Here is a 16,376-nt window from a genome sequence, read left to right as displayed (position 1 = left end):
TATGTGTTCTGATAGGTACCAGAAAGGATGTTTCACCAAGCACTTATATAGAGTTCCCTAAACTCGCTGTTTTTCCTATTCTGTTGTTTTCCTCTATTTCTTTGCATTGATCACTGAGGAAGGCTTTCTTATTTCTCCCTGCTATTCTTTGGAACTCTGCATTCAGATGCTTATATCTTTCCTGCTGTGATTCATGGGGTTGCAGAGAGTTGGACACTACTGAGCGACTGAACTGAACTGAACTGAAACTCCCTGTTTAGCTGATATTTCTTGATCATGTTTTTTCTTTCCAAAGTTGAGAGTCAAGATGCCAAACCGAAATTCCATCATGGAAAAGGGAATAACACTTACCTGTGTACAGCAGTTGTTAGCCTATAAAATACATCTGAGAATTGCGATTTGTAACCTCACAGACACAGTGAAGGGCCTGAAGAACTGAGATGATGCAGCAAAATCCAGTGGGGTCAGAATTGAAGGAGAATTCAGATCTCAAGTAGACAGTCCACTGTTTTCTCTGTATATTACACATCAGATTTGCCCTACAGATGGTTTGCTGGTGACTGGTTCTAGGTATCTGAAGAGATGGAAAGCTTTGCGGAGGAAATAAGAAAAAAATTGAAACAAGGACTGGGACAAAGTGTCAAGGGCATACTCTGCAGTTACAGTGATTGTCAGACCACAATTTGTTGATGAATGAATATCATTCTTTGTTCCTTTGTAGGTAAGTCAGGCCCCAGGAAGCTGTTCCTTGCTGAATGGGTGTCTTCAGCCCTTCCAACAGTGTGACTGAATTTGTTCTCCTGGGACTCACACAGAATCCACACCTGCAGAAAATACTCTTCATTGTCTTTCTGTTTATTTTTTTATTCACTGTTCTGTCCAATCTGCTCATCGTCATCACCATCTCCCTCAGCCCCACGCTTGCTGCTCCCATGTACTTCTTTCTCACTTACTTGGTTTTATTAGATGCATCATTCACCTCAGTCACCACGCCTAAATTGATCATTGACCTGCTGATCCAGAGTAGAGCCATCTCCTGGCGAGGATGCCTGACTCAGATTTTTTTGGAGCACTTCCTGGCAGCCTCGGAGGTTATCATCCTCACTGTCATGGCCTACGACTGCTATGTGGCCATCTGCAAGCCTCTGCACTACACGGCCATCATGTGACAGGGGCTCTGCCAGCTGCTGGGGGTGGTGGCCTGGATCGGGGGGCTCCTGCACGCCACTGTGCAGATTCTTTTCACCATGGACTTGACCTTCTGTGGTCCCAATGTCATTGACCACTTCACGTGTGATTTCTTCTCTCTGTTGGAACTCGCCTGCAGTGACACCTACAGGCTGGGAATGGTGGTGGCCGCCAACAGTGGAGGCATGTGCCTGCTCATTTTCTTTCTACTGCTCATCTCCTACACAGGCATCCTGAGCGCCCTGAAGTCCCACGGCTCTGAAGGACGGCGCAGAGCCCTCTCTACATGCGGCGCCCATTTTACAGCAGTGGTGCTCTTCTTTGTGCCTTGTGTGTTCACCTACACGCGTCCTGTGGCCACCTATCCTGTGGACAAGTGGGTGACTGTGTTCTCTGCAATCCTCACGCCCATGTTAAATCCTATCATTTACACAGTGAGAAACGTGGAGGTGAAAAATGCCATGAGGAATCTGTTGAAGAGAAGAGCAGTTTAGGTTGTTCAGAATGCCAATAAAGTGATGATGTATATACACAGGGACGATTAAGTGTGAATACTCAGTTTCTAAGTCATGTCAGACTCTTTGCAACCCCATAGACTGTCACAAGCCAGACTCCTCTGTCCATGGGATTTCCCAGGCAAGAATACTGGAGAGGGCTGCCATTTCCTTCACCAGAGGATCTGTGCAACCTGGGGATCAAACTAGCATCTTCTGCCTTATCAGGCAGATTCTTTACCACTGAGCCACCAAGAAAGCACACGTGGTTTTCGTTGTTCAGTCTCTAAGTTGAGCCTGCTCTTTGCCATCTCATGGATGGTAGCACGCCAGGCTCCTCCGTCCTCCACTATTTCCTGGATTTTCTCAGATTCATGTCCATGGAGTCAGTGATGCAATCTAACCATCTTCTCTTCTGCTGTCTCTTTTCTCCTTTTGCCTTCAATCTTTCCCATCATCAGGGTCTTTTCCAATGAGTTGATCCTTTCTATCAGACTGCCAAAGTATTGGAGCTTCAGCTGCAGCGTCAGTTCTTCCAGTTAATAGTTAGAGTTGATTTCCTGTATGATTGATTTCTTTGATCTCCATGCAGTCCAAGGGCGTCTCAAGAGTCTTCTCCAACACCACAGTTCAAAAGCATTGATTCTTCGGCATGCAGCTTTCTTTATGGTCCAACGCTCACATCCATACATGAGTACTGGAATCACTATAGTTGGGCCATATGGACATTTGTTTGCAAAGTGACATTTCTGCTTTTTAATATGCTGTAGGTATGTCACAGCTTTCCTTCCAAGGAGCAGTTCATTTCAGTCGCTCAGTCGTGTCCAACTCTCCGCGACCCCATGAATCACAGCACGCCAGGCCTCCCTGTCCATCACCAACTCCCGGAGTACACTCAAACTCATGTCCACAGAGTCGGTGATGCCATCCAGCCATCTCATTCTCCATCGTCCCCTTCTCCTCCCGCCCCCAACCTTTCCCAGCATCAGAGTCTTTTCCAGTGAGTCAACTCGTCGCATGAGGTGGCCAAAATATTGCAGTTTCAGCTTTAGCATCAGTCCCTCCAATGAACATCCAGGATTGATCTCCCTTAGAATGGACTGGTTGGATCTCCTTGCAGTATAAGGGACTCTCAAGAGTCTTCTCAACAGCGCAGTTCAAAAGCATCAATTCTTCGGCGATCAGCCTTCTTCACAGTCCAACTCTCACATCCATACATGACCACGGGAAAAACCATTGCCTTGACTAGACGGACCTTGGTTGGCAAAGTAATGTCTCTGCTTTTTAATATACTATCCAGGTTGGTCATAACTTTCCTTCCAAGGAGCAAGCGTCTTTTAATTTCATGCAATTGTCTTTTAATTTCATGGCTGCAGTCAAGTTCTGCAGTGAATCAATCTGATTGTGATATTGACCATATGGTGATGTCCATATGTAGAGTCATCTCTTGGGTCATTTAAAAGGGTGTTTGCTGTGGCCAGTGTATTTTCCTGACAAAACTCTGTTAGCCTTTGCCCTTTTTCATTTTGTACTCCAAGACCAAATTTGCCTGTTATTCTGAATATCTCCTGACTTTCTACTTTTGCATTCTAATCCCCTATGATAAAAAGGATATCTATGTTTGGTATTAGACCTAGAAGGTCTTGTAGGTCTTCACAGAACCTATTAACTTCAGTTTCTTCAGCTTCATTAGTTGGGACATAGACTTGCACTACAATGATGTGGAATGGTTTACCTTGGAAGCAAACTGAGATGATTTTGTTGTTTAAGAGATTGCCCAAATACTGCATTTCTTACTCTTTTTTCTAACTCTGAGTGCTACTCCACTTCTTCTAAGGGATTCTTGTCCACAGTAGTAGATATAATGGTCCTCTCAATTAAATTCAAGTCCCTTTTAGTTCATTGATTCTTAGGATGTCTATGTTCAACCTTGCCATCTCCTGCTTGACCACATCCAATTAACCTTGATCCATGGACCTAACATTCCAGGTTTCTATGTGATATTTTTCCTTACAGCATCAGACTTTACTTTTACCACCACATGCATCCACAATTGAGTGTCATTTCTGCTTTGGCCCAGCCGCTTCATTCTTCCTGAAGCTATTAGTAATTGCCCTCCGTGCTTCCCCAGTAGCATATTGGATACCTTCTGACTGGGGGGCTCATCTTCTAGTGTCATATCTTTTTGTCTTTTCATACCATTCATGGGGTTCCCCTGGTAGGTTGCCATTTCTTCCTCCAGTGGACCATATTTTGTCAGAACTCTTCACTATGATCCATCCATCTTGGGTGGCCCTGCATGGCATGGCTTATAGCTTCATTAGTTGTGCAAACTGGTTTGTCAACACAAGGCTGTGATCCATGAAGGGACTGAAAAAGACTATAACTACTTTATTAAATTGTCACTATCTTTGTCGTGAAATCTATGAATGTAATACTCATGCAAGAAGAAACTTTCATATGATGCGACACCATGGACTGCAGCCCACCAGGCTCCTCCGTCCATGGGATTTTCCAGGCAAGAGTACTGGAGTGGGTTGCCACTGCCTTCTCCGTCATATGATATTAGCCTGTTTTATTAATTACAGTGTCCTCAGCCATAGCATATTTTGTGTATTAAAATAGGTAGTAATAACCAATTTAATAATTGGATAAATATTTAAACACTATATCTGAATTGGTGGTAAATTTTTATATATAGACCAAACATCAAGGCAGAATATATTGAATACTAAATAAAAAGAGAGAAAAACTTGCAGTAACAAGTAGAAAAATACATGATAAATTCATCTTTGCTGAAGCAAAACAACTGGTCTGGTACTTTGTTCTGAACTGTAAATAGTCTGAAAATAATTATAAAATATTTTTTCTTCCATCACTGTCACTATCTTCAGTTAGGTTCAGTTCAGTCGTGTTCAACTCTTTGTGACCTCACGGACGCAACACACCAGGCTTCCCTGTCCAACATCAACTCCCAGAGTCTGCTCAAAATCATGTCCATGGAGTCAGTGATGCCATCCAACCATCTCATCACAATTTACAGACCTTAATCAGTGATAAGGTTTAGTAGTGTTTCTACACAGAGGATGAGATGGTTGGATTCCATCACGGACTCAATGGATATGAGTCTGAGCAAGTTCTGGGAGACAGTGAAGGACAGGGAAGCCTGGCATGCTGCAGTCCATCAGATCACAAAGAGTTGGACACAACTGAGAGACTGAACTGGACTGAACTGAACTGAAGAAGACTCTCCCTCTGCAGTGTGGTAATATTGAAGTGCTTGCTGTATGGAATCTGAAGTCATGGCTGAGCTTTTTAAGTTTGAATTAATTAGCACTAAAAATTTTAATTTATATTTAGACATAAATTGACAGCTAATTTAAGATTTACCTTAATAATAAGACTATTGTTGAGTAAAATTAATAAACCATGTACATGGAGACTAGCACCGCTTACACAAGAGATGCAGGTTTGATCACTAGGTCAGGAATACCCCCTGGAGAAGGGAATGGCAACACATCCCAATATTCTTGCCTGGGAAATCCCATGGACATAGGAGGCTGCTGGGCTATAGCCCACGAGTTCACAAAGAGTTGGACATGACTGAACAACCAATACAACTTTAAGGCATACATTTTCATAGGTTCTTTATATAATTTAAGCAACAAGTGTGATTAAGCAGGACTTTACTGCGTTCCATCGAAGAAGATATGACTCAGTGAAGGTAAGCCACACACCAAGTCTTTCAGACTTTGTTTCCTTCCTCTCTTCCCACCTGACAACAGTAGTCCTTATTCTCATGACGTGAAAATATCAGGACACAAATCTGATCATTTGCCACATCGTGGATGCTGCCATTGAGACGGTTTCCCTTTTGGTGGGGCAGGAGCACTGTCCTCTCTCAGCTCTCCCTTGATCTTCTTTCCTCGGGTGACTTGCACTTTCTTGATTCTGCTTTCGTTAGAGAGAAGCCACCTGATGATCTCATCTTTGAAGATATATTGCCCTTCATGGGCATCATGAAAAGTGAAACGTAATGGGCTCAAGAAATGAAATTCAGTGGTTGAATTTCAAAGAAAGTGGCACTTGGGTGAAAGATATTTGGAGGAAAAAATATAGCTTAATCATTGAGGAGCCTGATACTGAGTTTGGGCATGAGAGTAGCACCTTGAAGAGCTAAATAGGTGTCATTTCTATAGGGCTTTTCCCATTGTTATTCCACAATATTACCATTTTTACTGGAAAAATGGCTTCATGGTCAATTCAGTTTAGGAAAGTTAGACATTTAATTCATTCAAAAAATATTGTTTGGTGTCTACAGTGGAAAAAAAAAAGCTGTGGTATTTAGGTATACGACATTGATTAATACAAATAGGGTTGTATTTGTGTGGAACTAATTCCAGTGATGAGTAGGTAGTTAATAAGCAAGTAAACAAATGAAAAATAAAATGTTGCTAGTAATGGGCAATATGAAGAATATTTTATGAGAGGGTGATGTAGGAGAGAAAAATTGGATATAGATTTGTGTAGTTGTTTGAAGCACAGCTAAAATTTCAGTTTACTCAGACTTTAAATAACCATACTATCCTCCTTCCATTTTAAAAAATAAGCAAGTTATTTAAAAACATGCACTTGAAATGAGGATAATATCTTTCCCAAGTAAGTAAAAATGATTTCTTGGGGGAATGAACATTTTTTACTGTTTTATATACAATGCACAGACATACATACATCACACAAAAAGGTCGCAAATTTGTAGTATTTCTACTTCAGAAGAGAAAACGATTAAGGAAACAAAACATCCAACAAAATACCTTTTCTTAGAGGCAATATTGAAAAAGAGAATTGTGCTAAGTTGCCCTGTGCTGTGTGCTGTGCTTAGTCGCTCAGTCGTGTCCAACTCTTTGCAACCCCATGGGCTGTCGCCCGCCAGGCTCCTCTGTCCATGGGGATTCTTCAGGTAGGAATACTGGAGTGGGCTGCCATGCAATCCTCCAGGGGATCTTCCCAACCCAGGGATGGAACACGGGTCTCCTGCATTGCAGGCAGATTCTTTACCGTCTGAGCCATCTGGGAAGTCCAAGTTGCCCCAGCTCATGTCTATATTGTTAGATGAGAGCATGGAGTAACTTTAGAATGTTAGGAAAGTTAATCCAAGCACAGAGGTTGGCCTATCACCTGACCTTCAGTAAAACTGAGAGACTCTTGCTTCTCTGGAGACTTCTGAGAGTGTGGTCAACTATGCTTACTGGAACAGTTACAGTCTATGAGGTGTGTTGCAAATGTAGGACACTGATTTTTTTTATTATTAATAGTAGAAAAAGAATAACCGTCCTAACCCTCAAATATTTTTAAATTTTAAACATGCTATTTGAGAATACCAATTTTTAAGGAATGTGAAAGAATTTAGCCTTTCTTTTTTCTTGCTGAGGAGCATTTTTAAATGCTTTATAATGACAGTTAGCTGTGATACTATTTTAATAACAGTCTTAAAAGATACAGAGAGAGAAACACCAATACAGTATACTAACTCGTATATACGGAATTTAGCAAGATGGTAATGATAACCCTCTATGCGAGGCAGCAAAAGAGACACAGATGTATAGAACAGTCTTTGGGACTCTGTGGGAGAGGGCGAGGGTGGGATTATTTGAGAGAATAGCATTGAAACATGTATATTATCATCTGTGAAACAGATCACCAGTCCAGGTCTGATGCATGAGACAGGATGCTTGGGGCTGGTGCACTGGGATGAACCAGAGGGATGGGACGGGGAGGGAGGTGGGAGGGGGTTCAAGATGGGGAACACACGTACACCCGGGGTGGATTCATATTTACTCACCACAATATTGTAATTAGCTTTCAATTAAAATAGCTAAATAAAAAAGATACAGAGAACTCCAGATAAGGTGATGGAAAAATTCAGCCCTGAGGCTAGCGAGGTGATCAAGAGTAAGTCCTACTGACTTCCTTCATCTCTGTTACCAGGCAGATGAATCATTGTGCCGTTTTTCTTCCACTGAAGAAGAGAACTTAGTTCAACAAATAACTCGCTAGTTATCAGCCACCATGATCCAGTTGTGTGTTTGTGGCCTAGCTCCAGGGGGGCTCCACTCCTGGGAAATGTGGACCATCGCAGGGGTGGATGGGAATTCACTGGCATGCTGATTAGCGCCTCTGTCAGTGGAGACACAGCCTCACAGGGGTGCAGTTGAATTGATGCAAGTCTACACTTTTTGAAACCCTGTGTCATTTGAAAATAACACTCTGTCCTCTTTAACCCAAGTCTATTGCCCAAAGGAAAACGTCTTAGTGATGTTTTTTCCTAAGCTATTTATTGGAAACTGTTTACCAATTAAACTCAAATATAGCTAAATGGCAGGCAGTTCCATGAATGATTTTTCGAACTGTTTATATCTGACTGCCTTTTTAAGAAAACGTTCATATTTAACTTCTGCTCCTATCCACAGAGGTTGTTTCCTATATAAATCCTTGAACATATATATGTTTTAAATGTGTTTTTCAAAATCATTAGAAACTCTGGTCCTATCAAAATTACCTCCAATTGACTGATTGGATGATTTGCTTCCAGTGTGATCCTGATTTTCTTCATTCCATACTTGAATTTTCTAAGTTGAAATTATAATGCATCATGATTTCTAAACCTTTTGTAGAAAAAAGTCCATGTAAGTATATCCTGAATGGAGCCAGACTTTTGATTACTCTGACATGATCTTAGAAAATTACTCACACACTCTGCCTTCTAGTTACAGAGATCATCAGGTAACTGGAGAGATGAAATGAAATTAAGTTTTGGAGGTGATTTTAACAACTTTTTTGAGTATTAAATCTGGTCTTATTATTTTGAATTACTGTTTTGAGGTCACTGAAATTACTGAAACATATACATACACAATTTTATTTAAGTGTCAGTTATTAACCTGTTTTGTCTGTATAAACAAGTTTTATCCTCAGGTTGAAAAGTCTTTTTTAAAAAAAATTTATTTATTTTAATTGGAGGCTAATTACTTTACATTATTGTATTGGTTTTGCCATACATTGACATGAATCTGCCCCAGGTGTACATGTATTCCCCATCTTGAACACCCCTCCCACGTCCCACCCATCCCATCCCTCTGGTTCATCCCAGTACACCAGCCTCGAGCATCCTGTATCATGCATTGAACCTGGACTGGCGATTAATTTCACATATGATAATATACATGTTTCAATGCCATTCTCCCAAATCATCCCATCCTCGCCCTCTCCCACAGAGTCCAAAAGACTGTTCTATACATCTATGTCTCTTTTGCTGTCTCGTATACAGGATTATCGTTATCATCTTTCTAATTTCCATATATATGCATTAATATACTGCATTGGTGCTTTTCTTTCTGGGTTACTTCACTCTGTATAATAGGCTCCAGTTTCATCCACCTCATTAGAACTGATTCAAATGTATTCTTTTTAATTGCTGAGTAATACTCCATTGTGTATATGTACCACAGCTTTCTTATCCATTCATCTGCAGATGGACATCTAGGTTGCTTCCATGTCCTGGCTATTATAAACAGTGCTGTGATGAACATTGGGGTACATGTGTCTCTTTCAATTCTGGTTTCCTCGGTATGTATGCCCGGGAGTGGGATTGCTGGGTCATATGGCAGTTCTATTTCCAGTTTTTTTAAGGAATCTCCACACTGTTCTCCATAGTGGCTGTACTAGTTTGCATTCCCACCAACAGTGTAAGAGGGTTCCCTTTTCTCCACACCCTCTCCAGCATTTATTGCATGTAGACTTTTGGTTAGCAGCCATTCTGACTGGCGTGAAATGGTATCTCATTGTGGTTTTGATTTGCATTTCTCTGATTATGAGGGATGTTGCGCATCTTTTCATGTGTTTCTTAGCCATCTTTATGTCTTCTTCGGAGAAACGTCTGTTTAGTTCTTTGGCCCATTTTTTGATTGGGTCGTTTATTTTTCTGGAATTGAGCTGCAGGAGCTGCTTGTATATTTTTGAGATTAATCCTTTGTCAATTGTTTCATTTGTCTTTTCACCTTGCTTATAGTTTCCTTTGCTGTGCAGAAGCTTTTAATTTTAATTAGGTCCCATTTGTTTATTTTTGCTTTTATTTCCAATATTCTGGGAGGTGGGTCATGGAGGATCCTACTGTGATTTATGTCAGAGAGTGTTTTGCCTATGTTCTCCTCTAGGAGTTTTATAGTTTCTGGTCTTATGCTTAGTTCTTTAATCCATTTTGAGTTTATTTTGGTGTATGGTGTTAGGGAGTGTTCTAGTTTCATTCTTTTACAAGTGGCTGACCACTTTTCCCAGCACCACTTGTTAAAGAGATTGTCTTTTCTCCATTGAATATTCTTGGGTCTTTTGTAAAGATAAGGTGTCCATAGGTGCATGGACTTATCTCTGAGCTTTCTACTTTGTTCAATTGATCTATATTTCTGTCTTTATGCCAGTACCATACTGTCTTGATGACTGTGGCTTTGTAGTAGAGCCTGAAGTCCGGCAGGTTGATTCCCCCAGTTCCATTCTTCGTTCTCAAGACTGCTTTGGCTATTTGAGGCTTTTTGTATTTCCATACAAATTGTTAAATTATTTGTTCTAGCTTTGTGAAAAATACTGTTGGTAGCTTGATAGGGATTTCATTGAACCTATAAATTACTTTGGGTAATATATTCATTTTCATAATATTTATTCTTCCAATCAATGAACACGGTATATTTCTCCATCTGTTAGTGTCCTCTCTGATTTCTTTTACCAGTGTTTTATAGTTTTCTATACATAGGTCTTTTGTTTCTTTCAGTTCAGTTCCGTTCAGTCGCTCAGTCGTGTCCGACTCTTTGCGACCCCATGAATCACAGCACATCAGGCCTCTGTGAAGAAAGTTGATCGCTGAAGAATTGATGCTTCTGAACTGTGGTGCTGGAGAAGACTCTTGAGAGTCTCTTGGACTGCAAGGAGATCCAACCAGTCCATTCTAAAGGAGATCAGTCCTGGGTGTTCACTGGAAGGAGTGATGCTAAAGCTGAAACTCCAATACTTTGGCCACCTCATGCGAAGAGTTGACTCACTGGAAAAGACTCTGATGCTGGGAGGGATTGGGGGCAGGAAGAGAAGGGGATGACAGAGAATGAGATGGATGGATGGCATCACTGACTCAATGGATATCCGGGAGAAATATCAATAACCTCAGATATGCAGGTGACACCACCCTTATGGCAGAAAGGGAAGAGGAACTAAAAAGCCTCTTGATGAAAGTGAAAGAGGAGAGTGTAAAAGTTGGCTTGAAGCTCAACATTCAGAAACCAAAGATCATGGCATCTGGTCCCATCAGTTCAGTTCAGTTCAGTTCATTTCAGTCGCTCAGTCGTGTCCGACTCTCCGCGACCCCATGAATCACAGCACCCCAGGCCTCCCTGTCCATCACCAACTCCCAGAGTTCACCCAAACTCATGTCCACAGAGTCGGTGATGCCATCCAGCCATCTCATTCTCCGCCTTCCCCTTCTCCTCCCGCCCCCAACCTTTCACAGCATCAGAGTCTTTTCCAGTGAGCCAACTCGTCGCATGAGGTGGCCAAAGTATTGCAGTTTCAGCTTTAGCATCAGTCCCTCCAATGAACATCCAGGATTGATCTCCCTTAGAATGGACTGGTTGGATCTCCTTGCAGTATAAGGGACTCTCAAGAGTCTTCTCCAACACCACAGTTCAAAAGCATCGATTCTTCGGCGATCAGCCTTCTTCACAGTCCAACTCTCACATCCATACATGACCACGGGAAAAACCATTGCCTTGACTAGACGGACCTTGGTTGGCAAAGTAATGTCTCTGCTTTTTAATATACTATCCAGGTTGGTCATAACTTTCCTTCCAAGGAGCAAGCGTCTTTTAATTTCATGGCTGCAATCAGCATCTGCAGTGATTTTGGAGCCCAAAAAAATAAAGTCTGACACTGTTTCCACTGTTTTTCCATCTATTTCCCATGAAGTGATGGGACCAGATGCCATGATCTTTGTTTTCTGAATGTTGAGCTTCAAGCCAACATTTTCACTCTCCTCTTTCACTTTCATTAAGAGGCTTTTGAGTTCCTCTTCACTTTCTGCCATAAGGCTGGTGTCATCTGCATATCTGAGGTTATTGATATTTCTCCCAGCAATCTTGATTCCAGCTTGTGCTTCTTTCAGCCCAGCGTTCCTCATGATGTACTCTGCATATAAGTTAAATAAGCAAGGTGACAATATACAACCTTGACGTACACCTTTTCCTATTTGGAACCAGTCTGTTGTTCCATGTCCAGTTCTAACTGTTGCTTCCTGACCTGCGTACAGGTTTCTCAAGAGGCAGGTCAGGTGGTCTGGGATTCCCATCTCTTTCAGAATGTTCCACAGTTTATTGTGATGCACACAGTCAAAGGCTTTGGCATAGTCAATGAAGCAGAAATAGATGTTTTTCTGAAACTCTCTTGCTTTCTCCATGATCCAGCGGATGTTGGCAATTTGATCTCTGGTGCCTCTGCCTTTTCTAAAACCTGCTTGAACATCTGGGAGTTCACGGTTTACATACTGCTGAAGCCTGGCTTGGAGAATTTTGACCATGATTTTACTAGTGTGTGAGATGAGTGCAATTGTGCCGTAGTTTGAGCATTCTTTGGCATTGCCTTTCTTTGGGATTGGAATGAAGACTTACCTCTTCCAGTCCTGTGGCCACTGCTGAGTTTTCCAAATCTGCTGGCATATTGAGTGCAGCACTTTCACAACATCATCTTTCAAGACTTGAAATAGCTCAACTGGAATTCCATCACCTCCACTAGCTTTGTTCGTAGTGATGCTTTCTAAGGCCCACTTGACTTCACATTCCAAGATGTCTGGCTCTAGGTCAGTGATCACATTATCGTGACTATCTTGGTCATGAAGATCTTTTTTGTACAGTTCTTCTGTGTATTCCTGCCACCTCTTCTTAATATCTTCTGCTTCTGTTAGGTCCATACCATTTCTGTCCTTTATCGAGCCCATCTTTGCATGAAATATTCCCTTGGAATCTATAATTATCTTGAAGAGGTTTCTTGTTTTTCCTATTCTGTTGTTTTCCTCTATTTCTTTGCATTGATCACTGAGGAAGTCTTTCTTATCTCTCCTTGCTATTCTTTGGAACTCTGCATTCAGATGCTTATATCTTTCCTTTTCTCCTTTGCTTTTCACCTCTCTTCTTTTCACAGCTATTTGTAAGGCCTCCTCAGACAGCCATTTCACTCTTTTGCATTTCTTTTCCATGGGGATGGTCTTGGTCCCTGTCTCCTGTACAATGTCACGAACCTCCGTCCAGATTTTATCAGGCACTCTATCTATCAGATCTAGTCCCTTAAATCTATTTCTCACTTCCACTGTATAATCATAAGGGATTTGATTGAGGTCATATCTGAATGGTCTAGTGGTTTTCCCTACTTTCTTCAATTTAAGTCTGAACTTCATGGGAAATTGATGGGGAGAGAGTGCAAACAGTGTCAGACTTTTTTTTTTTGCTCCGAATCGCTGGGGATGCTGATTTCAGCCATGAAATTAAAAGACGCTTACTCCTTGGAAGGAAAGTTATGACCAACCTAGATAGCATATTAAAAGGCAGAGACATTACTTTGCCAACAAAGGTCCATCTAGTCAAGGCTATGGTTTTTCCAGTGGTCATATATGGATGTGAGTGTTGGACTGTGAAGAAAGTTGATTACCTTAGGTAGATATATTCCTAAGTACTTTATTCTTTTCGTTGCAATGGTGAATGGAATTGTTTCTTTATTGCTCTTTCTATTTTCTCATTATTAGTGTATAGGAATGTAAAAGATTTCTGTGTGTTGATTTTATATCCTGCAACTTTACTATATTCTTTGATTAGCTCTAGAAATTTTCTGGTAGAGTCTTTAGGGTTTTCTGTGTAGAGGATCATGTCATCTGCAAACAGTGAGAATTTTACTTCTTCTTTTCCAATTTGGATTCCTTTTATTCCTTTTTCTGCTCTGATTGCTATGGCCAAAACTTCCAAAACTATATTGAATAGTAGTGGTGAGTTGTGGGCACCCTTGTCTTGTTCCTGACTTTAGGGGAAAAGTTTTCAATTTTTCACCATTGAGGATAATGTTTGCTGTGGGTTTGTCATATATAGCTTTTATTATATTGAGGAATGTTCCTTCTATTCCCGCCTTCTGGAGGGTTTTGATCATAAATGGATGTTGAATTTTGTCAAAGGCTTTCTCTGCATCTATTGAGATAATCATATGGTTTTTATTTTTCATTTTGTCAATGTGGTGCATTACATTGATTGATTTGCGGATATTGAAAAATCCTTGCATCCCTGGGATAAAGCCCACTTGGTCATGATGTATGATCTTTTTAATGTGCTGTTGGATTCTGATTGCTAGAATTGTGTTAAGGATTTTTACATCTATGTTTATCAGTGATATTGGCCTGTAGTTCTCTTTTTTTGTGGCATCTTTGTCAGGTTGTGGTATTAGGGTGATGGTGGCCTCATAGAATGAGTTTGGAAGTTTACCTTCCTCTGCAATTTTCTGGAAGAGTTTGAGTAGGATATATGTTAGCTCTTCTCTAAATTTTTGGTAGAATTCAGCTGTGAAGCCGTCTGGACCTGGGCTTTTGTTTGCTGGAAGATTTCTGATTACAGTTTCAATTTCCATGTTTGTGATGGGTCTATTAAGATTTTCTATTTCTTTCTGGTTCAGTTTTGGAAAGTTGTACTTTTCTAAGAGTTTGTCCATTTCTTCCAAGTTGTCCATTTTATTAGCATATAATGGCTGATAGTAGTCTCTTATGATCCTCTGTATTTCTGTGTTGTCTGTTGTGATCTCTCCATTTTCATTTCTAATTTTATTGATTTGGTTTTTCTCCCCTTGTTTCTTGATGAGTCTGGCTAGTGGTTTGTCAATTTTATTTACCCTCTCAGAGAACCAGCTTTTGGCTTTGTTGATTTTTACTATGGTCTCTTTTGTTTCTTTTGCATTTATTTATGCCCTAATTTTTAAGATTTCTTTCCTTCTGCTAACCCTGGGGTTCTTCATTTCTTCCTTAGAACTTGTGTTTTAAAATGAGATGATGTGGATTTGTAATTTTCACTCTTTTTAGCTGAGATTCTCAATGTGTCTAAAACTCTGTTTTCTCATCCTCAAGATGAGATTGGTGACAGTATCCTTCCCAAGTGAAATGAAAATAAATGTAATAATGCAAATAGCAGACCAAACACCTTGCCGTCATTAGTGAGTGCAAAATAGATTAGTAGCTTTGTTAATGTTTTTATTATTTTTTAGAATCTTTGGCTTTATCTGGGTGCACCTCTTCACAAGAAAATAAATGGAATAAAGGATTTATCTTGACTCAGGCTTGCCTGCTGGGATGAGGCAGGCCAAGTTGAATCTGGGTCTTCCTGGAGCAGAGAAAGAGATTTAAGCTTTTGTTTTCTTTAATCAGCATTTTTGGAAAACAGTTAGAATCTTGGGAGGTTAGACTGAGCTGAACTGAACTGGGAGGTTAGTTAAAGGTTACAAATCATGGTTTCAGGATTATATTTATAATAACAACATATTCTTCATTGTAGTCTCATCATTGAATTCATCATTGAATTTTATTGTAGAATTATTGAATAAGATAAGTACAGGTAGCAAAATTTGCCTCTCTGTATTGTCATGATATAGAAATTATTGAATTTTCAATATCTTTTTCATATTGAGTACTCAACATTATACTAAAAGGAGCAATATATGTTGTTGTTGGTATTGGTTTTGATGCAGGAAAACGTGGACTTGAACTTGGCTTTAGTGTTTATTATCTTTGGGAACTTGCTGTCATTTTTTTCAACCATTTTTGCATCAGCATCTTATCTCTAAAATGAAGAAAATGCTTCATGGGTTAGTCTAGTGCCTGATACACGAGAGACATTTATTGAATAGTCATAGTATGTAATAATAATCCAATTTGATAGGAAGAAATGCAGATGAATAGAGTATAGTTCTTAATAAGTGGAGAGCCCTTGGGGTATGACCTACCTGCTTTGCAGGCTCTTCAGCTAGAGCATTCTAGTAATCAATAAGAATATGAAACAAATGGGATGAAATAAAATGTTCTGAGGTTACTAGGTTTGTCCAGTGATACATTAAGGTCAACTTCCTAGCTTGAGGTTTCTAAAAGGCAGCAGCTGAGAGGACTTGTGTGTACATAGCTCATTTTGGAAAAGAGAATGAAGCCAGTGAATGGGGGAGAGGGTAACAGGGGAGGAGAAATCTGATTGTGCTAGGCTGGTTACCACTTATCCACTGACTCCTATCGACTGGCGAGCTAGGGTTTTCTAAATGTATGTTAATTCTCCACATTGCCACATGGTTGATGTCTGAGGGTGATTAAGCAGGGTCTTCTACGTTTCTCAAGCAGCAAGTGTCAGAAAAGCAAGAGATAGACTGGTGAGAGGTGTTGTACGGGGAACGACAAGGATCAGGGTGTTATCAGGATACGATTGTTTGCAGCAAGTTGCTGTACTGATGACTGAAGGAAAAGGTAAGTCAAGAGGGTGTCAGAGAGAGTCCAAAAAATAAAAATCCAAAATTCGTAATAATTGATAATTTAGAATAATTTTCTTTTGTAGATTTTCCAGCTCAGAGAGATAAGCATACATCAGCCCCTAGTAA

The 16,376-nt window shown here is 40.4% G+C and overlaps 1 pseudogene; it reads left to right on the top strand.

Moving 5' to 3' along the window:
• The first annotated feature begins 755 nt into the window (after positions 1-755).
• On the top strand, positions 756-1,682 carry LOC129554133 (olfactory receptor 4C3D-like; annotated as a pseudogene).
• Positions 1,683-16,376: the final 14,694 nt, after the last annotated feature.

This window comes from Moschus berezovskii, chromosome 14 (assembly GCF_049115385.1).
Source record: "Moschus berezovskii isolate FMDL1 chromosome 14, NW_MosBer_1.0, whole genome shotgun sequence".
In the NCBI taxonomy this organism is placed as follows: domain Eukaryota; kingdom Metazoa; phylum Chordata; class Mammalia; order Artiodactyla; family Moschidae; genus Moschus; species Moschus berezovskii.
This window is presented reverse-complemented; position numbering and strand designations above follow the sequence as displayed.